Raw genomic sequence first — 25,860 nt, 5'->3', positions numbered from 1 at the left:
GGGGGGGGCAGAGTCGGAAAAGTGAAAGTGAGAACACTGGTGGATGAAACACAGGCAGTTTAATGGGTAAAGCACAGGCTGTGCATGCAAGCAAAGCAGAAGGAGTTCATCCACCGCTCCCCCGGGCAGGCGGCCGCTCGGCCATCCCCGGGAAAGCAGGGCTCCGTCACGCCCAACAGGCACTTGGGAACACGGAGACCATCACTGTGATCATTCCCCTTTCCTCCTTCTTCCCCCAGTTTGTACACTGGGCATGGCGTTCTGTGGTCTGGCACATCCCTCTGGGCAGTTGGGGCTGGCTGTCCCAGCTGTGCCCCCTCCCGGCTCCTTGTGCCCCCCCAGCCCTCCCGCCGGCAGGGCCTCAGAAACCCAGAAGTCCATGGCTTAGTATAAACATCTCTTGGCAACAACCAAAACCTTCAGTGTGTTATCAGGGTGATTCTCACACCACATCCAGAGCACACACCGAACCAGCTGCTGAGAAGAAAATTAACTCTCTCCCACCAAGGCAGCACGTGCTGGGTGTTGATGCTCTCGGCTGTGTGTGACGAAGCCTGCGCTGCCCTTGGCCACAGCGCTGTGCTGGGACCAGCAACAGCCCTCCCTCCCGGGAGGTCACCCCACAGTCCTGTGCCTCAGTTTCTGTGTAAGGTGGAGTCAAGGAGTCCGAGCCTTTTGGGCCAGTCCTTTGATATCTACAACGAAAAGGGCGCTGGAGCTCTGCGTTTTCATTACTGACTCTGCTGGTCACTTGTGAGCCCGTGTCCTCCCTGCCTGGTGTCACAGCCAGAGGGGATTTTAGCCTCATGCATGAGACTGGCCGGCCGGGGCCGAACTGCGCGGGCTGGTGTCCTCCTTTCCCTCATGTCCATTGGAGTGGGATCTCCTACAGAAAGCCACCCGGGGTCTGCCAAAACCGGCTGCTGTTCGAGGTGTGACTGGCACTGACCGAGCTGCCTGGGTAGCCTGGCGCGGGTGCGCTCTGCAGGCTCCCGTGTTTGCAGCAAGACTCATGCAGTTTTCATGCATGGTGAGGTTGCAGACCTAGAATAAGACATTTTCCTTCGAAAAAATGAAGTTTCCTTCTCTGAGGGATGCTGTGCTGGTGAGAGCTTTGCTGGACTCCTTCTTTCTGAGGAGAGAAACCAGATGGACCATCTGAAGCCTATGGGGTGTCCCCAGCTCCCCCAGCATTCCGGGTTTCCAGCTTGTGCATTCTGGAGAGGCAAGGCCAGCTGCTGCGCAGCCTGTTACGGAGGCGTGCAAGGGCAAGAGGCAAGACTGTCAAGAGCTTCTTCTCTACCTGCACGACTGAGCAAAATTTAATTACGTCTGCTCCCAGGAGAGCTGGCCGGTCCTTGTACATGAACCACGCGATATAGGCTTCCCAACAATCCACAGCACTGTGACGGGTCTGCTAGTCCTCTGGCCCAGTAAGTTGCCTCTAGCAGTGATCAGGGAAAGCTGGTACAAGGACTTTGTAGTGAATCGTTCAAGAAAAATAACAGTATAGGGAAAAGAGACTTGCTACTCCCAGGCAACATTTTGGTTGGATTTTGCCCTGAATCCTCTGCTTTTAATGGTTTTAGTCTGTCATATTTCCACAGTGTCATTTACATCTGCCTCTAATTCTGTGAGCTTGACTATCCGGGGGATTCCCCCGATGCCTCCCAGGCCAGCACCCGGATCCTCCTGCACTCAGCTGGGTTTGTGTTTGCATGATGCACATTTATCTGCTGTCAGGTAACACCTTCTGTTCTTACTGACCAAAGGGAGTCGTTGCTCCCTTTCCTCTTAGTAGCAACAGGTAGTGATGTAAAATTATCTCATGGAGCTGCTCATCAGACATGGTCATGGTAATGAATGAAGTTTTGAAGAAGAAGTTTGGTACAGAGAGGTGAAAGGGCTGGGTGAGGTAAAAGACCTGCAGGAACACTGGTGGAGGGGACCTCACCCTGGGATGCCGGGTGTGCCAGCAGGTTCCACGGGCAGACACCAGCCATCCTTGCTACTTGTGCATTTGTCAGTCACGCTTGTCTTGCCTTTGTGACAGAGGAAAGCTTGACTGTCCAGGTGTTCGATAAATGGGCAGAATTTGCTGTGATGGGACTTTCTGCATGGGGATGAGAAGGTCGATGCTAGCCACAGAACATGGGGGCTCGGTGCCAAGCAAGACAGTGCAACTGCTCTCTGAAGGGTGGGATCCAGAAAGCCTGAAGCATGATATATACAGAGCAGGGCAGGAACGCTCGGCAAAGCAGCGAGGTGCCAGGAGGCAAAACAGGTTTTGGTCCCATCATTTGCAACGTACAATACATAGAGTGTGACCCAGGTTTCTGTCAATGCCTGCTGGTTGCGCTAGCCAGGCATGCCCAGGCGTGGGGAGGCTGTGGGGCACTGCGCAGGCACACCTTCGGGTCACCTCTCACCAAACAATTCATATCTGCAACAGAACAGCCAGAGAAAAAAATAAGTGTGGTTCTCTGTACCATTTTTCTTTGAATTAAAATATACACCAGGCTCATTGTTTCCCCAGCAGCTTTTTGGCTACCGCCATGTCTAAACCTTGATTCAAGAGGGACGTTGCCAGTATAGGCTTGCAGAAAGCATGTTTGTCCATGCTTTGACCAGGCTGCCACAAGCAAAAGCCATCGCTGCTGTGGAATTAGGTGGGACCGGTTCATAGGAGGCTTCTGTGTCAGAGGAAACCACCGCGAGGAAACACCAGAACCCCAGAGGAGGTTTGGAGATGTGAAATTACAATTCCCTAATTCAGGATGCTTTTGTGGATGTGCCAAAGACCAGAATTTTATTTAAGTACTGATTGTCCACCACATCACTGCGTAAGTGTCCCAGCAGCTCACCGACCGCAGGAAACAACCCATCCAGAGCTAACGTAAAGCTCTGTTTACACGCTCCCTTATTTCTGTACCTGTCTTTAAACGTATACTGACAATATTTGCGTCGTAATGACTGAACTCTGCTTTCACCTCAAAATTTGCCTGGTAGCAAAAGTGATTTCTGGATAACTGGAGAACACTGAGCCTTCCCATTCCTCTGGGAATGGTCTCGCCTCCATGCAGGATTCAGCTCTATCCAAGGCATAAGGGAGCTGCTTTTTCCCCAACAGCGCAGGGGAAGGTTCAGAGCTGCAAGCAGCTGCTGAGGTGCAAGAAATACCTTTCAGGGGCCAGCATCAGCCAGGCAGCTCTGGGAGAAAGCTGGGTTCTCCCACAAGTTTGTGGGTGCCTCTTTGAAGAGGATGGTGATCGAGGGATGAAGGCACTCGGTGTTTTTGCTGAAGGTCACATGAGACTTCTGGCAGAGTTAAGGGGTGAGATCGGGTCTCCATGTTTCACTCCACAACATAAATCCTACAAGATCGTTCTCTGGTGCAGAGAACAGATGACACAGCTTCTCACCCAGGGGTCACTTTCCCTCAGGTTCTTTTGCCTGTAAAAAAGGAGCATCCTCCTTCCATTTCAGGAGCAGAGCACGTGTGATCACCAGCAAGAGGGAGCATACCACTAGCACGGCAATGTGTCTGAGCTGTGGGACCCGACCTTGGCTAGAGGACAGCGAAGCACATGCAGAAGGAGCAACGCTGACAAAGTGCGAAGCAAACAGAGGAACTGGTGTGAGCGGACACCTGCACAAGCAGAGGGTGTGAGGATCAAGTGAGCACATGTGCAGGCAGAAGAGTTTTCAGGCCAGCATGGCTGGCTGAAAAATACCAGGTCCCATGGTGAGACTCCTGTGAGGTTCTTCCTGGCAAGCTGGGCACGGAGCGGAGAGCCGTAACGGTTCCAGAGAGTGACAGAAATTCAGGTTGACACTGAACCCTGAGACATGAAGACTGTCCTGGGAGCATTCTTGGGTGGACTTTTAGCAGAGGTGAAGCTGAGCTGGCAAGGAAACCTCACAGAAGCAGCTGAGCTCATGTTCTGCCCAAATCATCTGCACGTCTGCCATCCCACAGCGAGAGACGGCCACTCCGCAGGCACATCCATGGGGTCACTGCCAGGTCTGCTATTTTTGGTCAGTGCCCAAAGTCAAAGAAATCAAACATAGGCTTTGCCTCTAACCACCAGCCTCTCTCTCTGCAACAGGTGTCAGCAGAACTGGTGTGGTCATTTCAAGAGCTGGATGGGCTTTAAGCCACCCCATCTAACTCCCTCTTCATAAAACCCTGAGTCTCTGCACAACATTTGGTTATGCGAACAGCAGGTGTAGTGCAACACGCATTATGACCGAGTAGAAGCTCCCCACGAAGAGCTTGTCACCATCAGTGACATCCCTGTATCCACCCTGATAACAGCTCCACAATGCAGTCATTTGAGGGACACCCACCAGTCTAAAATGTCTTTCATTCTCTCACACTGACTTTTTTGGACTCCTACATCTTGAGCCTGACTCTGCAGGTGGCCTCTTCCTCCTTCTCTGCCATTTAGTTTCTAATTTGGAAAAGGCAAAAAAGTTGAGGGATTTCAATTCCTTTCTGAAGGCATACGTGCTAGCTTTGTTGGTTGGTAATGAGTGTATCACATAAACAGTGTGGGATCTCTCAGAATGGACTGCATGGAAAAGGACAAATCACTCATAGTTCACACAGTCTTCAAGGCAGCAAACCCCTGCTGTAAGTACTCTTTAAATTCTTACGTGATTGGATTATTCACCTTTATGAAATGTGTGAGAAATACAGCGACTTTCAGTTAATTCCATTGCAGGATAATTTGAACTTCTATTTAATTCAATCAAAACCCCCAATATAAAACCATTAGCATTCTTGAAACAAAATCATTTGCACGCTATTTCTACCAGGCTGATGTAGCTGTAACGGGTTTTTCATTGAGAGGCCACTGCACAGCTCATTTTTATGCTGTTTTTGCTTAACTGTCAATGAAGAAATATTCGCACACTTGTGCTACTAATTTCTGCCTAAATTTATAACATTTCCCTGCACAAAGTGAGTCATTACAGAAGAAACCCTTAAGTGCAGTCAAAGGATTTTGGTGCGCTTTCCTGCTGGGCTACTGTCAAGCTACTGCTTGCAGCTCATTTTGTTAAACATTCCCGCAAACCCCGCTCCACGCCTGCGGACAAGACAGGCTGCTAAGTACGAGCAGGTTATACACTCGGATCCATGCTGAGAAGAGGCCAACACTGTGAAAGACACGAAAGAATAAAGAGCTCGCAGGGAAGGAAGGTGTGAAAGGACAGGCAGCACGAGCGTGCCGGGCTGCCCGTGCCTGCGGTGCACGGGCTGGGTGCGCAGGGGCAGCGAGGTTTGGTGGTTTCAGTCAGGAGAAGCAGAAGACACTGGGTCAGGAGATGAGGAGAGCTCTGCACAAGCACAGCTGAGTCATTTTCAGATAGACATGAATGCTGTTCATCGCCTTTGTTCCAGGAGAAGGGGAAGAGCAAGCGGTCCTGCCAACGGCCGGCCAGGCGACAGGAGCACCGGGAGGGTAAACCCAGCAGTATTCACCCCAGGGTGAAAGAGTTGGCATTTTGATTTGATCTCTCCCTCTCGATCTCTCTAGCATAAGGCTGAGCGTGGTCTTAAGTGTCCGGTAGTGAGAAGGAGGCGTGCCACAACAGCAGGTCAGAGAGGCTTTTGTCCCTGCCGTCACCCCAGGGCTGCGGTCCTGCTGCATTTGCAGAGGGGCAATCTGGATGGGCCAGAGGAATTTTAATCCTGAATGATTTCCACATTCCTTCCAGCCTGGCAAAGGATTCTGCTGAGGCATCAACTGCCTTGTCCAGCTCAGCCTGTCCTACATCTGATAAGTTAATTGAGGATTTAATTGAGGAATTAATTGAGGCGTTCTGCTGGTTACCACAACATAATCAGTCAGCTTCCCAGAGTCAGAGCTTTCCAGTCCGTTTGGATTCAGTCCTGTAAACAACTAAATACCACCAACCTCCTCCGAAGTCCCCGGAGCAGCAGCTGCTGGGAACTGCAGAGGCTGGTATCCTTTCGGCGGGCCTTGGTGGGCTCTCCTGCCCTGCAGCGCTTGCGGTGCTGCCCGCGGCTCCAGGGAGAGAGGTCCCTTCGGAAGCAGAACTGCAGAAAACCCCTTGTTCCCTCCGTGCACTGGTCCTGCAGCTGCAGCCGATTGTGCTGTTCATTAGATCTGATTCTGGCATGTATCTTAGCATCCCAGGAAGACGTTTAGCTGTTGTTCTCAAAATGATACAATACCCAGAGAGATTTCTATCTTCATTCAGTGCATTTGTGCAAATTGCAGCTGTAATATGTAATGCAGCTGCAAGGTAATAACTGCACTTTGATTAAATTTGAGTTCCTGAACTATAACATGTAGAACCAAAGACTTGAAGGGTTCCTACTCAAATTGGTGCGAATGGTGATAAGGTAATGGGGATAGTCATGGGACAAGGGGGTAGAAGCAGGTCTGCACTTTCTTCTCTTTATTAGACTTGTGCAGCCAGCTGCAGAATTTCAAAACAATTTTTAATTATTTTCCTTTTCTTTCCTCATTCCTAAGTTATAGTGTACTCCAAGGAACCTGAAACAAGGAGCAGGCACTTGGAACTTACCAGGTCTCTGCCATGGTAACATGCCTGTTTAAGGCCAAGATTTCTACATGCTGACACCATGGATGTTTTGTTAGCATTAGCATTAAACCCATGTCCTTGCAGACAGTACATTATTCAAGCTGCTAACAAGCTTTTCCGTACCTAAGGCTGTGTTGTCCTTCTAGCAGCGCAAAGGTCTTGCTGCTCCCGCCACAGGTTCAGACACCATCCCAGCTACATGCATTCGCCCTGGGGTCACACAGCCTGCCTCGTCGTGGGCTTCCCCATGGGCTGCCAGGGAATCTCACCAGCCAGCGCTTGGTCTGTTGCTGATGACTGTTAAGTCCAGTGGTCTGGCCAGTTTTCAGCCACCCAAGTGTAGCTGTGCCCAGTCCACACTGTTGTAGAAGGCAATGAAGTTGCCTGAGCATGATTTGTCTTCAGTAAACCCATTCTGGCTCTTTCTGGTTGCTTCCTCATCCTTCACAGGTTCGGATAAGGGTTCCAGAAGGACACGCTCCAGGACCTACCTAGGCACTGACATGAGACTGACTGGCCCATAGTTCCCAGTTGTCTTCTTGCCCCAGCTGATGCAAAATCATCAGGGATGTAAACCCCCGACTAGCTCTCTGTCCCTAGGTATTCCTTCTGGCTTCAAATGATGAAGTAATGCCACAGGTGAATACAGGCAGAGTATGGCCCCACATCTGCACAGCTCCTCTGGGTCGGAGGTGCTTTTCAAACAGTCCTGTTGTTCTCATCTCTCATTCTCTTCAGCTGAGCAGCTGCTTCATCTGTGCTTGTTCCAGATTGCAGCATGATGTTAATTTTCTGTCTATCGAGGAGGATTTCATTTCAGTTGGCAAAAGACAATGCACTGAAACAGCTACAGCCGAGACAAAGATGGAAATTAACATTTGTAAAGGGAGGAGGGGACAAAAGAAATGTTGGTGACAAGGAAGAAAGTGAAACAAAAATGAAATCATTGTCATTGTCTGACTACAAAGGGGAAGGATGCTATTCCAGAGATGAAGACTCCTGCCATGTCAGCCTGCCAGAAGCAGTGTGTCCACATCCATCTAGGAGCAGGACAGGGCTGTGAGCACAGAGGGCTGAGTCACCCACCATCAGTCCTGGGCAAGTGGTTGCTTAAACGGTCCTTTCCCAGGGTATTCACCATCAGAGCCGTGCATACCCATTCATTAGGTAGGTTGTTTTAAAATGTTCCCCCAAGAAGAGGGAGGATCCCCTAAACGACTGACCAAGTTGGGCTGCAAACTCCTGGCTGGTCCTTAATCTTCACTTGTTGCTGGAAGGTGGTGAGTTAGTCAGGAGCAGTCCCAACCCAGTGGCTGGGAGAATGTTACTCCTGCCTTGCAGTGCTGTCTGGTGAAAACACACATTCCTCCTCCTTTTCTTTCCAGGAACTCTGAGAGGGGACTGTGGTCCCAGCTGGTGTCCCTACAGTCATATCCATGGCAGCCAGCCATGATGGCACACACACAAGGCACTCTGTTTGTCCTGGCCTGATGGATGCTCTCTTGCAGGTTGGCAGTTATGGCCCTGGTACTGGTGCAGCTCTGCCTGAAATCAGAAAACAGTCAGTTTGGGCAAGTTTTGGCAAAAATGCAGGTACCAAGCCTGGGAGCATGTGAGTCCCTACATGTACAGCCATCAGCTTGAGTGAACCCTGTCTGTGGGTTGACAGTGAGCTAACATGTTGTCCTGACTGTGAAAGCTGCAGACACACACAACACACTGGCTGAACACCTGCCCTGAAATGCAAATGATTTTTTTGGAAGGATTTGACTGCTTCCTAAATGCTTGCACGGCTCAATTCTCACCCTCCCAGGGCAGATGCTGTCCTGTCTGCACACTCCCAGTGCCTGGCTGGCTCGGCCGGTGCCCTGCTGGCGCTGGGCATGCCCCATGTTCACACCTTCTGTAGGGTCCATTTGTTTGTATGGACCTTCCGTGAGGTGATTTGCTTCGCATTTATGCCTCAGACTTCACCTCTGTGACGACTGAGATGAGCCCAGGGAACCTGATCCAAGGGGTCCTGCTTTGTACTGGTTTGTGCCTTGTGTACGATCACTCTGCAGTGTTAAAAGTTGCCGTAAGGAGCATGTGCTCCTTACCCTAACTGCCTCATTCTCCAGAAAAGTAAACTGCGGCACTCTGAGGGGGGCAGGACGCCAGCCACTGTCACAGCTGGAGGGGTTGGTCCCAACTGCAGCTCTTGTGCAGGCAGCATCCTCCCCGGGGAGCAGGGAGGGGGGGGGGTCCTGGGACCGAGCCCTAGGGACCAGGAGCAGCAGTGGGCTGGGACCTGCCTACAGCCACACGGCTTCCCAGGACAGGAGCTTGGGGCACATGAGTAGGCTGTGCCTGTCCTGCCACGGACGAGTCACACAGATCCAGCTTTGCTGTCCTGGGTGGCTGGAGCTTGCTGTACACGCAGTTCTGGAGCAGCTGCTTCATCTGTTCCAGGAGAAACACTCTGAAATTCGGGGGTTTCATTGCAAACTGTAGCAAAATTCATTTTTCCAGTCTGGGATGGTCATTCTCTGTCCATCTCAGGTGATAACAAATAATTGCTTTAGTTCACAGGTGATGCTTAAGCAGCGATCTTAAATGAGTGTTCCCAGAGGCATGCTGAGGGTGTCCTTGGGAGCTGGTGGTGTTTTGGTCAAGGAGAACTGTTCTTCTGGGCCAGGATCCACACCGGACACCAGCGGACTGCTGCAGAGGTCGCAGCGAAGGGCAATTGCACCATCTGACTATAAGTCTTATTCCCATGGTCCCTGTCTGGAGATGACTTGTGGCCCTGCCCTGGAGCTGTTGCACAGTGGGAAACTCCCTTCACAGTCCTGAAATCAATAGAAACCTCGGGACCTCAAAAAAAAATTTAATAAGTCTCTTTTTGAAGAAGATGAAACAGTTCTTCAAATTGCAGCTCCTACCTGCAACTCGGCGACAGCTTCGCCAGTAGCAGGCACACGCGTTAGCGGCCAAGGCTCAGCCAAAGGGCAGAGCTGAGGATTTTTGTGTAGCTGGGAATCAGCTTTGCCAGGGAACCGCAGGGACTCATTTACAAGTAATGAATCATGAAACAGCAGGAAGCTAGCTAGCCAAGAGAAAGTGTGAGCTCTGCAATTAACTACGGAGCACTTAGGTGAATAACAAAGGGATGTGATACCAAGGCAGAAAGCAGGTCTGAGCAGCCAGAGCTGGGAGCCAGAGCTGGGAGCGTTGCAAGACTAATTTCTATAAGCCACAGTTTTTCCAAACAACTTTCAGTCAAAGAAATTCCTAGTTTGTCTTGAACTGAAACAAATCCCACGTGCATGTAATTATCAGGCAAAACAGCTGACGGCTTTTAGCTCATGTTTAAATTTATGGGTGACCCAGATCAGCAAAAACTAGGAAACCACCTCCTTTAGGAGGTCCGCTCACAACTCCTGCTGCTGAGCCACAAGGCAGCAGGTGTGGGGTAAGGCCAGCGGGCAGGTGAAGGGAGGGTTTCCACTAGTAAGAGAAGGTTGTTGTGGGTTATCAGTTTACAATGCAGACGAGAGTGGGACAATTAATTATCCCCTAGATATGGGGAGGGGTTGGAGGTTCAGGTGAGAAGGCGAGAGTCACTGCACCACAGCCAGGACCCGCAGCTGGTGCAGGGGTGGTGTTTGCTGTTCCCAGCTCGGTTATGGGCACATGAGGTTACATGCTGTTCTGGGAAATGACAACTGCCTTTGTACGGAGCATGGAGATAGAGACGAAACTGCTATTTCAGGACAACTATCTATTATTAATGTCACCCAAGTCCCAGTAAATGCATCCTCCTCTTTGTCTGAGGCAACGTGCCAGGAGCAGCTGTGTCACAGCAGCCAGCTCCCCTGCAATTCCAGGTGTAGCCATGGGGAAGTGAGGAAACTTTTTCAGAAAACATTGACTTCAGCCGATAGGCCTAATTTTTGTATCCTTCTATTTAATGTAACCCCAGAATCACTGGTTAGTAAAAGCCAAGTTGATACCTGTCCTGGGCAGGGGACTCTGTTACAGCTCAGTTTTACCAAAACTGTCTCTGGGAGGAGACACCAGAAACCATCACTCTGGACAAAGGGATGGAGACCAGCTGGGACCACACAGCCTCACTGGATCCAGTGAAGATCCTGAAAGTGCACCCCTGCCACCAGTCCAGACATTTTACCTGCTGTCCCTCTCCTCCTGGTCTGTATTCGTGAAGTTTGGGTCACCCTGGCCCTTCATGTGTCCTGCTCACCCTTTGCTGGCAAACATCAGAGGAGATGCTCTCCTTTCTTCTGTGCCTCTCAAGTGCAAGAACTGGAGCAGAAGCAGGGAGGGCAGAGACTTTCTTTTTGTGCTCCTGATGCAATATCCCCTTGAGAGACATCAGTTCACATGCGCAGCTCTGATATTTGCCCAGGCACTGTGAATAACCACAAATGCCACTTTGCTACAATAATTGCTTCCAAGCTTGCAAAGAAAGGAAGGTGCAGCCAGAGGCATGGCTGAAAACTTGGTAGAAGTACGCATTCGAGGGACCTGAGTGGAAACTCCGAGTGGACTCGGCACTTGTGGCCTTGGCTGTATGGGGAAAGCAGAGTTGTCGCACTGTGTTCATCATGTTGGCTCTTTCACGGTCTGTCTGCCCCCACACTCACTCCCGTGTCCGCACTCACTCCTGATCCAGTGACTGTAGCTGCTACTGGATGAGCGTGGGGGTGGGAGATGCCTCTTCTCTTTCCTCTGGTTTCGGATCACTTCCAAAGTGATATTTACAGAAAGCAGTCATGTCCCATGTCTGGCGTACAGAGACCCTCTTGTTCCTTTGTGTTTGTTTTCTCAGCCTGCTTCTTCTCTGACCTTTTTTTGTTCTCTTTGCACCCTTTGCTGGTTTCCCAGGCCCATGAGGTGAGCAGATCAAACGGATGGATGCTCTGGACTTGTCTCCTGAGGGCTGGGAAAGCTGAGTTAGGCAGAGCGGGGAAGGTAGTGCCTGTCAGGGTAAGTCACCAAACCTCTGTGCAGATGCTGTCACTGAGAGGTAAAGCAGCGCTTGCTCCCTGGAGCTTAATCCTCTGACCTCAGACCTGTATCACTCCAGCCGGAGGAGTAATTCTTAGTGTTTACATGGGTCAGCAGCTAGACAAGGACTTGACTTAGATTTTCCCAGCGGGTCACACAGCTATTTGCTAATCAGCAGTAGCATAAACACTGCCAGGATCCTTATGGGTCACTTGCTAGGGACAGGCTAAACAAACCATCACCAGATGAAAAGCAGCATGGGTGAGTGGATGAGATTTGAAACAACTATACTGGAGTCCTGAGTCTGTGCCTGGAGGGGTTTCAGGATTTGTGCAATGGAGAGGTAGTTAGCTGGGAGGCTTGGAGCTCAGCCTCCGTCCCCGCACAGATGGGAGTGCACATGGGATGGACCCCGTGCCAGCACGTGAGTTTGAGCCCGCTGGGGAGCTGGGGACGAGGGGACGGGGACAGGGACGGGGGGGGGGGGCGAGCCTCCCTTCTCTCCGGCTCATTGTGTCTTGCAGTGGGCTGTGGAGGTATGCGACAGCTTCATTCCAACAGCTGATCTGGTTTCCCCCCGCGGTGTGTATCTGTTTACCTGGAGATATGAGCCCTCCCTAGAAGCCCCAGCTCCGCTGCCCCCGCAGCGGGCAGCAGCTGTAGCCATGCAAACCCCACACAAGCAGCTCAGAGGGGGCCTGACCTCAGGTAACGCTCCTGGTTCTCCATCTACTGCTTCCGTCCATGCCCTCCTCAGCTACGGCGCAGCTAGCTGCTGGGTTGATCTGGCATGGAGCCACCACGCTGTGCAGAAAGCGTGACAGCTGTGGGGACGGGGTGACCCGACTGACCCATCCGCTCTCCTGGTGATGGGCAGGATGGAGGGTGCAGCCTGGGGCTGGGGGGGTGCAAGGCTTCTTGCTAAAGGAGCTGGAAAGGTGAGACACCAGCAAAATTTGTGTTGTCCATTCCAGCATAACGTGAGCAAGACTGTTATGAAATCAAAGTTTAAAACGGTTATTTGCACTTACTAATCAGCAGGATGAGGGGCTCTGGCTCCGTTAGCAATGTTGCCTCACTCAGTCAGCAGCTGCTCCGCTTGGAGGCAGGCACGCATGCCTGTATTTCTTCCTGTGGGACTCCTGGGGAGAAGTACTCACGGACCAAAATGAGGAGGCTTGGCCCCAAACTGTCCACAGCAAGAGCTGTGTAACAGTGTAATTAGGATCTGTGTTCTCCATGCCGCTAGCATGCAAGTTTCCAAGGAGATTTAGGAATACTGAAATCTCCATGGCACAATAAAAATAATTTTTTGCAGTACAGACTAGAGCAACAGCATCTATATTTTAGACCAGGATTTATTTTTAATAATCCAGCTGCCAAAAGCAGTGGCACGATTCTTCCTCAATTTTTGAAGACACTTTGCCATCAAATTAAGTCCAGCTTTTTTCAAAACAAAAATGCTCACCAAGCTGTGGTGATTACAGCTCATAGCCAGAGATGGAAGCTGACGGCAACCGGAGCCATGGCCCTCTCCAGCTCACGGGGAGCTGGAGTCAACCAGCTCATCTGTGTTGGTTGGTACCTGGGGATTCACGACCAGCACAGGCCAGTGGGGCTGGTGGGGTGCTGCAGGGCTCCTTGCTGGAAACATCAAGGCCAGACAGGCCAGTGCTGGAGGGATCGGCAACCAGCTCTTTAGGCTTCTGTATCATCCCTGCTCCCTCTCCCGCCACACCAGGGCAGGAGCCAAGAGGAGGGAAGGGTGGAGAGAAGGTGGCAAAGGATTTCTTGCAATAGGGAGGTAGAAGGGAAGAGGGATGCTCCCTGCAGGGTGACTCACTGGGTATTGCTGGAAGAGAGACCTGTGGGTCCTGCCTGGAGCAAAGAGGGGAGAGGGCATCAGCGCGAGGCCCCAGGGAGCCAGCCTTTCCCAGGGGCACCCTGCCTGACCAGGAGGGAACCAGACTTGGGGCAGGACAGGGCAGCAAAGCTCTGGCACTCTCCTCCCCCAGAGGCTGAGACCTGTGGGCTGTCCTGCAGGCTCTCTGTGGGCAGGAGCAGGGCAGCAGGGCGGCGAGCGAGAAACCTGCCTTCCCATCACCGCTCCCCGCTGCCAGCCCAGAGAGGAGGAAATTCAGGATTCAAAAGTCCAGAGAGAGAGGGAGTAAAGATGAAAACCCCAGTGAAGAGAGGGCTCTCTGGTGAAGGGTAAGTCCTGCCTTTCCTCTCTCGCCTCTCCCTTTTTGTGGAAGGGGTAAGATGCTGTTGCCATTAGCCCCGGGGCAATGTGCAGTGTGGCAGAAAGTGAAAAGCAGAACCATGCGTGAAATTGTCCTGGAGGAGAGGGGTGGCGGAGATGGCATTGCACTATGATGCCACCTGCCATCACTTCAGGGTGACAGAGATGACAAGAGGACATGTGCTCCTGCCCAAACAGCAGTCAGCCTGACTGTGGGGTGAGCCGACATGGCTGGGTCCAAAGGGCTCCTGCCTTGCCCCCCACAAGCTTTGACAGCAGCACCTGTACTGTGTTTCTTACCAGTGGCCGACACAACCAAGCTGGCTGGGAAGAAAACCAGCTTCTGACTCCCAAAGCAAGCACCTTTGATCTGGAAAAGTCAAAGGGATGCTGCCAGCTTCCCAGGATGTCATTTGCATGAGGATGCTGTGATGGTACCCAGCAAACCCGTAAAGGAGTGAGCCTCTTGCAGGAATTAACCCCCATTATTCCCCAGGTTAGGTGCCACAGGGGCTGACCTGATAAAGCAGGAGGTAATGACAGCACTGCCCAAACATAGCATGGGAGATGCTGAAGGGCTGACGTGTCTCTGCAGGAATAGCTGTCACACAGGAGGACCTTTCTGGTGCCGCAAGGTGACCCACTTTACCAGCGTCTGCTGAAATGAGAGGAAAGGATGTGGGGGGTGCACGCAAGCACGTGTGTGTGCGAGAGGGGCACAGAGAGGAGGCAGACGACTGGGATTCAGTCTCCACAGTGATTTATCTGGGTGGTATCAGCATTCGCTTCCTTTTCCCCCCATGAAAGCAGGATTGTGCCGCACTTGCCCAAGGGGTTGTCACCTTCTGGGTCATATAACTTCCTAAATGGGACTGCTTGGAGCTGCCTGTCTGTCATGAACCTGTCCCTCACCAAAACAGATCTGGGAGCTGCTGCCATCCTAATCGTTTAATATGATGCTATTATCGATGTAGGAACCAACGGATTTTATCAAACCTGTGTGCAGTGCCTGACCAGCTCTGCACTGTGATCCGGAGGAGCCAAAAAGGACTTCACGGTGGTCACCCATGTAATAATCCCTGTAAGAAAGAATTTCCTCTCTTCTTCCTGCAGCAAGCTGCTTCATACCTTGGTACCCAAGGATCTGGGGTTTATGTTTGTATATTACTGTTCAGGATATGTTAGTCATATCTTGATTTTATCTTTTTCTTTCTGCAGAAGTGCTGGGACTGCTGGTGATGGGTGGTGGAGGATCTTTTTGCTCTCTCTTCCATGCTGACCACTTTCTGGCCTGGTTTTGCTGCATTTCTTGTCACGCTACTTTACTCTGTAGCTCAGTGGTTTACAAATGAGAGCAAACACAGAAGCAAAATGCCCCGAAAGTTCAGGCTTTTGGAGCTGATCCCTAAGAACTTTCCCAGAATATTTGTGCTATGAAAGAAATACAGATCAGTGAAAAGCTTGTAAGTGAAAGACTGTGGCTTCACACAGCCCTGTAAGCTCTGGACACTGGTGGCGGTGAGGTGGGGAAAGCAGTCCCAGTTACATGCAGCGTTAGTTACACCTGGAAGTGGCTGCAGCGTGGGGTTTTAACACCGTATCTGTTTTGCCTTCCAGTCCATTTGCCAGCGCAGGGCTGAGGAAGGGGGGGTGGTGTTCTGCCGTGAGGTTGGGGGTGAAAAGCCCTTTACATCAAGAAAGTATCAAAGGGCAGAGAGCACTGAGCTCCCTGCACAAAGCCGTGAGCCGGCTGTCCCAGCCCTGCAGTGCAGCCCACTCCCTCTCCCTGTCTGCCAGGACCCTGCGATCTGGAGCGAAGGCAGACCTCAGGTTTCCAGGCTGAATCTACAAGGGCAACATTGACCTAATTAGTCTCTGAAACAAATGGGAGAGAAAGACTTGGCACCGTATGTTACAGTAAGAAATCCTCTCCCTCTCCTTTCGCTCTCCTGGCCCCGGGGATTCATCCCGGGCAGGTGCTTCTTTGATTGCAGCAGGTTTTGAATCCTCTTCCCTCTCCTTGAGGGGATGCCACATGCTGTCTTCTGACCTCGTTAGCTTCTCCTCCTGTTCCACTTCCCTGTTCTGCACTCCCAGCCCCACCGATGTGCTAATTACTACAAAGCAATCTGCAGGAACGCGCTCCTCCGAGCGGGGTGAGGGGAGCAGGGAGAGGAGGGAGAGATGCTGTCAGAGCATCGTGGGGGATGGAGCAAATCAGGTGAGCAAGGAGCCTGGTTAAGCAATGCTGATGTTTGAGCTCACACCAGACTCTTTCCCTGACCAGGTCGGTGCCAAGCGTGGCACATGGGTGTGCAAGAGGTGAGCTGGTCTCCCATGGTGGGTCTGCAGAGCAGGCTGTGCTGCCTGCCCGCAGGGCCAGCTACCGTGGGATCCCCACATCACCACAGTAGCTTGGGTGGTCATGGGACCTGGTGTGCCTCAGCTGCATCCAGGGCACTGGTGTGCTGTGCAGAAATAACACGAATCTCCAAGGCTGATCGTTGCCAGTTAACCATCCCCACTCAGCTCCGGGCTCCTCTTGCACTGGTCCGTGCAGGCAGGTCTGCACACCTGCCCACGGACAGGCCTCGTGAGAGGTCCCATTGCCCTGGACAGGGTGGACTCTGCCGGCTCTGTAGGAGAGCTGTGGAGCCACGGCCAGTGCGTTGCTGCTCCCACCGCCGGGCTGTGATGGAAAGGCAAGGGGTTTGCTCCGAGGCTGCATCCCTCGCAAGTGCAGGTAATGGACTTTCAGCCTGCAGCCGACCTGTGCTCAAACAGGCAGAGCGCTCGGAGCACGGGCAGAGGTCCACACAGGGCTCCTCTCCTCCAGCACTGGTTGAAAATGAGGAAGCTGGAGGGGTCTGAAGTTTGGGTTAAATTTGTCTGGCTGAAATGACAAGATTTTCCTCTTCTTCCTTAATCAGTGAGAGACAATTGAAAATAGAGAAGGGAAAAACAATAATTAATGAAAGAGCCAGATCCTGAACCCTTTGCCTTGCTGTAAGTCTGAAGACAGCCCATTAAGGCTGCTGGGATTTTATTTTGATTGAGCTGGTGTAAGCGAAATTAATGTTAGTTTCACTAAACTAAAGCAAGACAAAGGGGAGAAAAGCCAGTCCCTCTAACTTTAGCTGATGGGTAAATCAGGGAGAGGGACAGTAGGGTGACTCTCAGGAGGGACATTTTCCTTGTGAAGCCTGTTTGGGAGCGAGGGAAGCGATAAGGTGCCACCTCACCCAAGTGCAAGACCATACTGCCGTTGACGAAGATGCCCTTGGGGTCTGGCCATCCTGCACATTCAGACAACTTGCATGGTCTCAGCTGACACTCCCCTTCTCCCTGCTTTCAGATCAGGATCCGGGTTATAAGCAAGGCATGAAGTGCGTGAAGAGACCCAAAGGGCTCAGCTGAGGGCTCACGTTTTCCTGGTGCTCCCTGGGTTTAATACTCATGTTGTGTTTTGAGTGCACAAGCTCTTGGATTAATCCATCCTCCCCTGCAGGTCCCCTCTGAATGCATCTGATGGCGCATGTTGATGCGCAGACTCCTCAGACATGGGGGTGTCTGTCTGCTTTTGGGAGGGACCCACCTTTTGGTAGCGTTTGAAGAAAGTGCCCTTTCTCTCTCCTATTACTCAGTATCTTTGTCTTTCAAAGCTTGCCATTGTGATCTCTCTTCCCTGTTGCTTCTATTTTAATTACGTGGTTAATGGGCCCCCTGCCAGCCTCTACCTTTCTTAGACCTTTCTCCATATCACACGTTGTGTGAAAAGCAAAGGTTGCTCTATCTGCTGGCACGTACAGAGCAGCTGGGGAGGTGCACAGAGACCCACGGCCAGCGGTGCTGGTGCTGGTGCTGAGCAGAGCTGATCCAGGAAGCACAAGCCCCAGCTCTGAGACATCCCTGCAGCCTGACCCATCCCCCTGAAGAACAGCCAGGTAGAAACAACTTCTGGAGGGCTCAGTGGGTGCAAAACGCACTTAAGTGGAAGGTGTAAAAATGTCTCACTTTCTCGTGATGTTTGAGGAGGAGGTGCTGCTGCAACACGGGTATTTTTGGCGTGGTATGGACTTCATCTTCTTTCCTACCAGCTCGTAATGACTCAGTTTTGAAGTCCGCGCTGTTCTGTTCCTTTGTGGGTCTTACAGTTGCCCTGGCAGAGGAAGGGCAGTACGAGAGCTGCCCAAAGGGGTTTTGTGCTCTCCACTCTAAGGTAGTGGTTCAGGGTGGGATTGCACCACCAGCGATCATCGCCAGTCCATCCCGCAGCAGGGACAGCACCTGTCTCTCTCCTTACAGGCTCTGGAAAGGACCCAAACACTAAACTACGTGATCACTAGTTAGGTGGGACAAATGCCACCTACACCTTAGCTTTTCTCCTACCAAAACATTCACCTAACAGGCAGCTCTGGAGTTCTTTGACAGATATTTTGGTATTTGGATGCACGTGAATGGGAGATGAGTCAGCTCTTCCTCCCCAGCCTGTTTGCAAAGGGCACATCCATAGCGTGATGGAATTGTGTGTTGACAAGTTGACGATAAACCCCCCAGGACTCTGCGAGATGTGATGCTTCTAAATGCTTCTAAAGCTCATCCACGCGCCAGAGCGAGGGCAGGAGGCTCGTGAGTAGGTACCTGACCGAGCGCACTATCAAGTCTGAGTGGCAGATACCTTCAGGGGGACATTTGCACACTCTGTGAGAGAAAAGGTCCACATGGAGATGCTCTGTTAAATTTCTTTAATAAGAGTTCACATGGTGCTGTGTGTTGGATTTGTGACCAAAACAGTGTTGGTAACAACCGAGCACCTGCCTGCTGGTGGGGAGCGGTGAATGAACGCCCGGCTTTGCCTTGCACGTGCAGCTTTAGCTTTACCTGTTAAGCTGTCTGCATCGAAACCCATGAGTTTTCACATCTTTACCCTTTTGATGCTCTGCCCCATCGCACTGCAGGGTAAGCGAGTGGCTGGGGGTGCTCAGCTGCCTACAGGGACACGACAAAGTGGATTTTCTGCTCCCTCGAAGGGGCGCTGGATGTGCTGACTCACGGCGCAGTGACTACAGGATGCTGACAACACCCTCCAATTCCTAGGTGCACACAACTTCGTTTAAGCACATCTATTTTTCTTGTCTTCCCTTGTAGGTTTTTCTTTTCAAATATCCACTTGACCTTCCTTTTCTCTTCCTACCATCCTGTTTCAAGGCACGAATAAGTACCTTCGGGAGTAAGGCGCTCCCAAACTGGAGCCTGTCCCTGCCTTTTTGTCATTTGTCCCAGACCTGTGTGCAGAATGGAAAATGCTTACTTGCAAGACAGTGATGGAAGGGCATAAGGTCTGCTGAAAAATTTAGGATGTGAACTACAACATTATTTGCAACTGGTGAAGCTCTGTCTAGTAATTCCTGGAAAATGGGAGCAAACGTTAGCTTTAGAACGCACAATGCATAGACACTACAAAACACAAAGTTACAATTTATTTTGAATGTTTTGCAATGTCATTTTTTCACCTGGTCTTCTTAACTTACCAAGCTTTTCAGACTTCCAGAATTTAGTTTTACAGATTTAAATTTTTACAGATTTGCATTTAATTTTACAGATTTAATTTTTCAAATTTTAACACGTGGGAATGTCCACAGAAGATAGCTTTTCCTAGACTTTGATGTTGAAAGGCTCTTAAATTGGTTTCTCATTATTTTGGCATTGCTTTGTATTCACTGATGCTTGCCCCATCATTGTTGTGCTTTTTTAAAGGATAACAGAGGTGAGGAATGTGGAGTTTGGTTTTCAGGGAGCAATGTAGTTTTTCTTGTGCATGTTCCACTTCAAACTCCTGGTCTTCCCATTTCTTTTCACACAGGAAGCTTCTCATGTCCATTCTTATCTCTGTGAGCAGTGGCAATGACACTCCCTTGTCAGGAATGCAGACCTGCTCAGTGATGGTTCCAGAACACACATGGTTGAGATACACAGCAGCCATGAACCCATCTGTACTGTGGAGGTCTATGAATTAGCTGAAAAATAAAGGTGTTGTGAAATGTGACAAAACTCACAATAAGGTGCATTTAAAGGAATACATCAAAGCCTGTCATAATTTAATTGTATTTTAGTCCAGTGGCAATATATAGTTGAGGGAAACCCATGTGCTGCATTAGGGGTTTTTTTCCTTGCCGCAATACCTTGTAGGGAGAAGCAGTAGCGCTTGCCCTCCTTGTGACTGTCACTTCTTTCCAAGGGATACTGAAAGGTACTTTGATTTTTTTTAGCAAATATTTTACTTTTGACACATTCCTGACCCGAAAGAGAAAATATCACCTCTAAAGAGCTAAGACTTATTTGCAAGCACTGGCTGTTTCAGGCACGGAGCAAACGCCGGGGCTGCCCTGGCAAGGGGAGTTGCTTGTCCAGCCATCCTTTGCAGGGTCACAGAGACATCAAGGTACGCCTGGCCTGTAGTTGCTCCTTTCTGCCTCTGCTTGGCACCAGGGTTTATCCAAGAAAACACTCAACTTTATTTCCACAGCACTTCTGTGACTGGCAGAGTTTCTCTGCTGCACGACACCTGCAAAAACTTCTGTTGAATCAGCAATATGCTGCTGACAAAACTGATCCCATCCCTTGATGGTCTTTGTAGGTATCAAAGGATGCTTTAACAGACAAAACCCTCTCTCATGGGCCCAGATGCGATGAAAGAAGTGGCAGAACTCTGTTCCCCAAGAGGAGGTTGTGCTCAATAGCTCATCATGCTCAGTGACTCATTAAACACTTCCAGCTCTTTCAGAGGATCCTGGTCCTCCCTCACTTATCCCCAGTCTCCCTGGTGGGATTTCTCCAACCTTCGCTGACATTCCTCCTCCTCCTTTCTACAGGTGCAATTTGAAGACACTGCCTTTGCCACAGCCCTTTGCAGCTAGCCGTGGCTGCTCCCCAGCTTTTCGTTCCAAGGCACCTGAGTCACCTTTGAAGGTGCAAGGCAAGCACCAGGCCCCCATGTAGCTTTGGAAATGCTCCTCCCAAAGTTTGTACAGATTGCAACATGCACTGTCCTGCTGTAGAAGGCCTGAATTCCATCCATCAGATGAACAGAAACAGCTTTGGGATGTGAACATCAGGAGGAGGAGGAGGAGGAGGAGGAAGTGTCTAGATAGGGCAAAGGATCTTAGAGTACTGGGGAAAAGCAGCGCAGAAACTGGTGGGGTTCAAGCCTGCCATCCTTGATGGGTAAACCCATCTCTTGTCCCCGTGGCTTTCATCTAGCAGGCTGTAAGTTTTCTGTAGAACCTGCTACAGGCTGCACATATCCATCGGGATGCCTGGGTTGCATGGCGACATTGATCCATGGGGGGGGCAGTCATTGCTGGTCGGCAGCAGCACTCAGAAACACCGTGTGCTCTGTCAGCGAGAACCCATCACGGGAGGACATGGGGCTGGAGCAGTCAGTGACACCTCTGATAAAAATCTTCCACACGAAATAATGCATCGAGCTGACAGGAAAAATCCACACCTTCTCTGCCAGGTGGGTGAGGCTCGACATGAACTGACGGCCTTTTCTCCCTCCAAAGCACACGGCAGTTGCTGTGCCCCTTCGCGCCCGTCGTGGGCTCTGCCCCCGCATCCTGATGGGCTGCCCCTGAGGCTGAGCTCCATCGGCGCTGGGTCAGTGTCTGTCCTCCCCAAGAGCCAGCACCGGGCTCAAATGCCACAGCTGGGAGGTTAATCAGCAACTGCAGGGGGAGTGCTAAGGAAAAAACACATGTCCTTTTCAATTATGTTTGCTCAAATCCACTGCAATGAGCGGAGGGCCGTAACACTCAATTATTCCCAGCAATCAAATTAAATTTATGCTCGTCATTAAAGAGTCACTGTTTGCCCACGGCTGCCTCATTGGGAGCTCTGATCACCACTGTGTTATCATTGGGGGGTGGTGAATGAATTCTTGTGCATGCTTTATCCTCAGCCAATCTTTGGGGACGTCATTTGCTTGCTTTTTAAAGCTGTTCTCATCATAGGATTTGGAAAATAACCCCCAGTCTGATGTATTGTAAAAGCGACTTAGTGCATAATGTGATTTGCAGTCTAGAGGAGAAAAATCAAAGCACTCCAACCCGTTTCCTCCTTTTAAAGCCAAAATTAGCAACTTCAAGGCTGAGCAGACTGCAGGCTGAGATGGCACCTCGCCGACCCCCAGGAGCTTGGAGGCAGTTCTTTGTGTGATGCTGCACGTGCAGCCAGGGCTGCGAAGTCAACACCTCCTGGGTCCTGAGCTGGGTGAAATGTTGAGCTGAAACTTTGAGAAAGAAAACACAGGCTCAGCGACACAAATTGTGGATTTCTCTTATTTTTGCCAAGTTCATGTTCATACTTTAAAAATTATAACCCAAATGACCCAAGGAGGTGATATCACGCAGTAGCGTTCTACCTCTGCCCCTTTGTCTTCATACAGTAGCAGGCTAACATCGATCACATTATGTAAAGAAATTGAGGTCCAAGACATGAAATTCTTGTATATTTCATGAAAGTTAGTATCTGAAAGAGCACCCCGCAGTACTCCTCCAGCACAGGTTACAGATCAAACAAACATTCATTAACACTTTAAATTACTGCAACAGTTAATTGTCCATTTCCTTCTGTTGTCCAGTGCAATTCACCCAGAAGTTATAGCAAGTACTTCAAAATTTGCAAAATGCCTATTATTCATGCAAAACACCAATTGAACCACCAGCCAACAGACTGTAGGACAAAAGAGTTAGAGATGGTAACTCAGCACCTGAGAGGAGCTTGTGCAGAACATCTTCCCTGGCTGCAGGAGGAGGCGAGTTCTGCTCCACATCACCATTGCCTGGGTGGCACCACGCCGCGAAGGAGCAGCTGATACCCTTGGGCTGATACCCAGGGGGACATGGGCAAGCTGGTGGGATTGGCCACATGAAGTTCAGTAAGAAATATGAACTCCTGGAGCTGAGTGACGTCTTGCATGGGTCCAGGCTGGGGGCTGAGTGACTGGGGAGCAGCTCTGCAGAGGAGGGTCTGGGGATTGTGGCCAACAAGCTGAACATGGGAAGCCGTGTGCCTGGGCTGTGTTGAAGCCAACCAGAGACTGGGCTGTATGAACAAAAGTGTAGCCAGCGAGGCAAGGGAAGATTATTCTCCTCTCCAGCACTTGTGAGACCATATCTGGAGTATTGTGACCATGTCAGGCTCCTCCAGTGTAAGAAAGATACTGATGAAAAGTGTGGGAGCCACCAAAATGAAAGAACAGCAGGCAACAGGCCCAGACCGCAGCGGGGGAAACCCCATGTAGGCGTAAGGGGAGAATAATTCTTCTCCGCAAGGCTGGCTGAGCCAAGCGGTGGTGGAGTGTCCATCCTTGGAGGTTTTCAAAGCTTGACTAGACAAGACCTTGAGCAACCTGCTCCAGCTTTGACGCCAGCCCTGCTTGGAGCAGAAGGTTGGACTAGATAACTTTCAAAGGCCTCTGTCAACCTTTTATGGTCGGTTTTACATTCAACCCATGATTCTCTCAAGCATGAGATTTGGCCACAAATCCATCTTGTTGGGCGCCCAGTCTCCCAGGACATTTAATGTAGCGCTGTAAATGGGTGCAGTTGACAGCGGATGGTGGCTTCATCTGGGACCCACGCCCTGCAACCTTCTGATGCTGTTGCTCATGGTGTCCTTGGACAGCAGCCTCCATCCCCTGGGAGGATCTGGGCTCTGGCTGATCCTGTCTCCCAGGGATCGTGTGTCCCTGTGGCACCACGGACAGTTTTGAATCAGGAATGCTGAATCATTCCATGACCAAAACCACCTCCAGCCAGGGCAGAGGCAGCTACTTGCACTGCCTGTGCAGCACCCAGGACATTGCAGTGGCAGCTGAGGGACCAGTCCACGCTTGCACCATTTTATTGATTATTGTTAGCAAATGCTCATCATTAACCACCATGAACATAACTGCACATGGCAAAGTCTTGCTCTCTGTTGAAGCCAGTGGGACAAAGAGAATGACGTGTCTAACTCCTGCATTTCCTCGGTGATACAGGAATTAAGTAGCTTTAACAATTTCCTTACATGAGACCCTAAGCTTTCTGCGGCTAGCGCTGTGGTGACGCTGTGTTTTCAGCAGAGAGAAAGCCCAGACTGACCGTGCAACTGCAGGGCTTGGGGGGTGGCGTGTCTGGGTGATAAATGGAGTTGAACAGGAGGATTTATGCATTTATGCATTAATGTTATTGCTACTGCTTGGCTGCAAAAGATTATCTTCTTGTGTCTGGACTAGTCTAATGCTGGCCTGATCCTGTTAACCAGCTACCACAGGTGTTTAGACAAACACACCCATAATCTCAAAATGAAAAATGAAAGAAATCTAAATAGGTTTTCAAAGATGACTTGAGCATAACTGAAGACAGGCACAGGAAACCAGGCTAGTGCCTTCTGTTTGGATTTCTTCTTAATGTCTTTTTGGTTTCTGTTCATACAAAGTGGTTATGTTCACACAGACAGGTCATGTGCCACTTTTTAATATATGTTAGGTCACTTGGTGTGCAGAAAAAGAAATCTTTAGCACATTAAAATTAGAGCTCAACTTCTGCCTCACCTGGGAGGCAGGGCCACTATTTGATCCAGAGCCCTGGCCCACCACATCTGGCGAAATGGCAGGATGGCGGTCAGGCCCTGGGCGAGAGCAGGGGCTGATGGCAGGGTGGGGGCTGGGTGCGGGGCCCTCACTACTGCACCTTTACTCACGCTCGGAAAAGGTCTGAACTGCCCCGAATCTTTCTGAACTCTGCTAACCTCTGACATTTTTCCACCTGCCTTCTCCCTTTATCACCGGAGGCGCCCAGCCGCCCCATGGCTGATGGAGCATGGAGCAGAGCACGTTTTTGGCACAAAAGCCAAGAATCTGCTAGTTTTGCGAGGAACTTTTGTTCTTCAAATATTCTTGAACTTCTACAGCCTGGTGACCCACTTAGGGCTGAGGGACAGGCAGCGGGTGTCTGCCTGGGCCCTTGCACCATCTCCCGCAACGTTCTGGGGACGCCGGCTGCGCGTGTCTGGGACAGGTGCCGGCTTCGCTGGGTAGGCAGCTGGCTGGGCGCCCGAGCCCAGAGCGTGGTGGTGAATGGAGTGGGCAAATATATTTGCATAAATATGCAGATGAGAATATTTGCACGAGTAATTAGGACATGTTTGTTTTTCACAAGGGTTTATTTGGAAGGAAGTGTTTTTCTACCAAATATTCATGAATAAAAGAGGCCACGAATGCAAACAAAATGTTTCACGGGGATTTTTCTGCAGGATTTCTCTGTAATATTTCTGCTCACCTCTGGTTGCTATGTATCCAGCCATCTGCAGAACCTGATGAGATCTGACAAGGTCTTTCCAAGTACGCAGGATCGTCTGGCACACTGATGGAGGCATTACTATAGGTTCCCTAAACCACTGAGCTTCAGCCAGTAATTAACAATAATAAGAAATAATAAAATTAATTATAATAAAATAATCCTTGCTTGGCGTGAGACCCTGAGTCTGGACTGACACCTGTTCTTTATCCCCAAGATGCCGTTCCCAGTTAATGCTGCCTGAGCCCACCAAACTGAATCCAAAGGACACGCTATTGTGTTTCTTATGAACCCCGGGGACTTGCTGCAAAAATGCTGCTTAAGTCTTGTCTTCCACTTAAGAGCATGCCTTGACTACAATGCTTCTTGACGTGCTTCTCCCACTTCAGGAGCACAACCTGGTCTCCATGGCACGGCACTGGCTCCAGGGTGGCCACAGCACTGCGCGCTCCCACCCACGCGCTGGAGGTCTTGTGTGCAGTGTCAGGGCATCATCGGGGCTCTGCTGTGCTGATTCCAGCCTCTTCCAGATGAAAGAGGTCATTTTCACACTCGTTTTCTTCTTCCTTCAAGGCAATAAGGAGAAGCATGAAAGGATCTTTGCCTTCTACCACCATGGGTTTTTAACTCGTGCAGGTTGGCTTTCCAAAGCAGATCAAAGGCAAACAGTGACCAGGTATCCGTGGG

The 25,860-nt window shown here is 50.6% G+C and overlaps 1 long non-coding RNA gene across 5 annotated transcripts in view; it reads left to right on the top strand.

Moving 5' to 3' along the window:
• LOC308060463 overlaps window positions 1-25,860 on the top strand; it is a 61,400-nt gene continuing 35,540 nt past the window's right edge. For all 5 annotated transcript variants that reach the window (XR_013926744.1, XR_013926745.1, XR_013926746.1 and 2 more), the window contains exons 1-2: window positions 1-12,013; window positions 12,114-25,860. The exon at window positions 12,114-25,860 is cut by the window's right edge. This is a non-coding gene — a long non-coding RNA (uncharacterized lncRNA). The remainder of the gene's footprint in view (window positions 12,014-12,113) is intronic.

Source organism: Falco punctatus (genome assembly GCF_963210335.1).
Source record: "Falco punctatus genome assembly, chromosome: 3".
Classification (NCBI taxonomy): domain Eukaryota; kingdom Metazoa; phylum Chordata; class Aves; order Falconiformes; family Falconidae; genus Falco; species Falco punctatus.
Note: the sequence above shows the minus strand (reverse complement) of the source record. Positions and strands in the feature narration are given on the sequence as shown.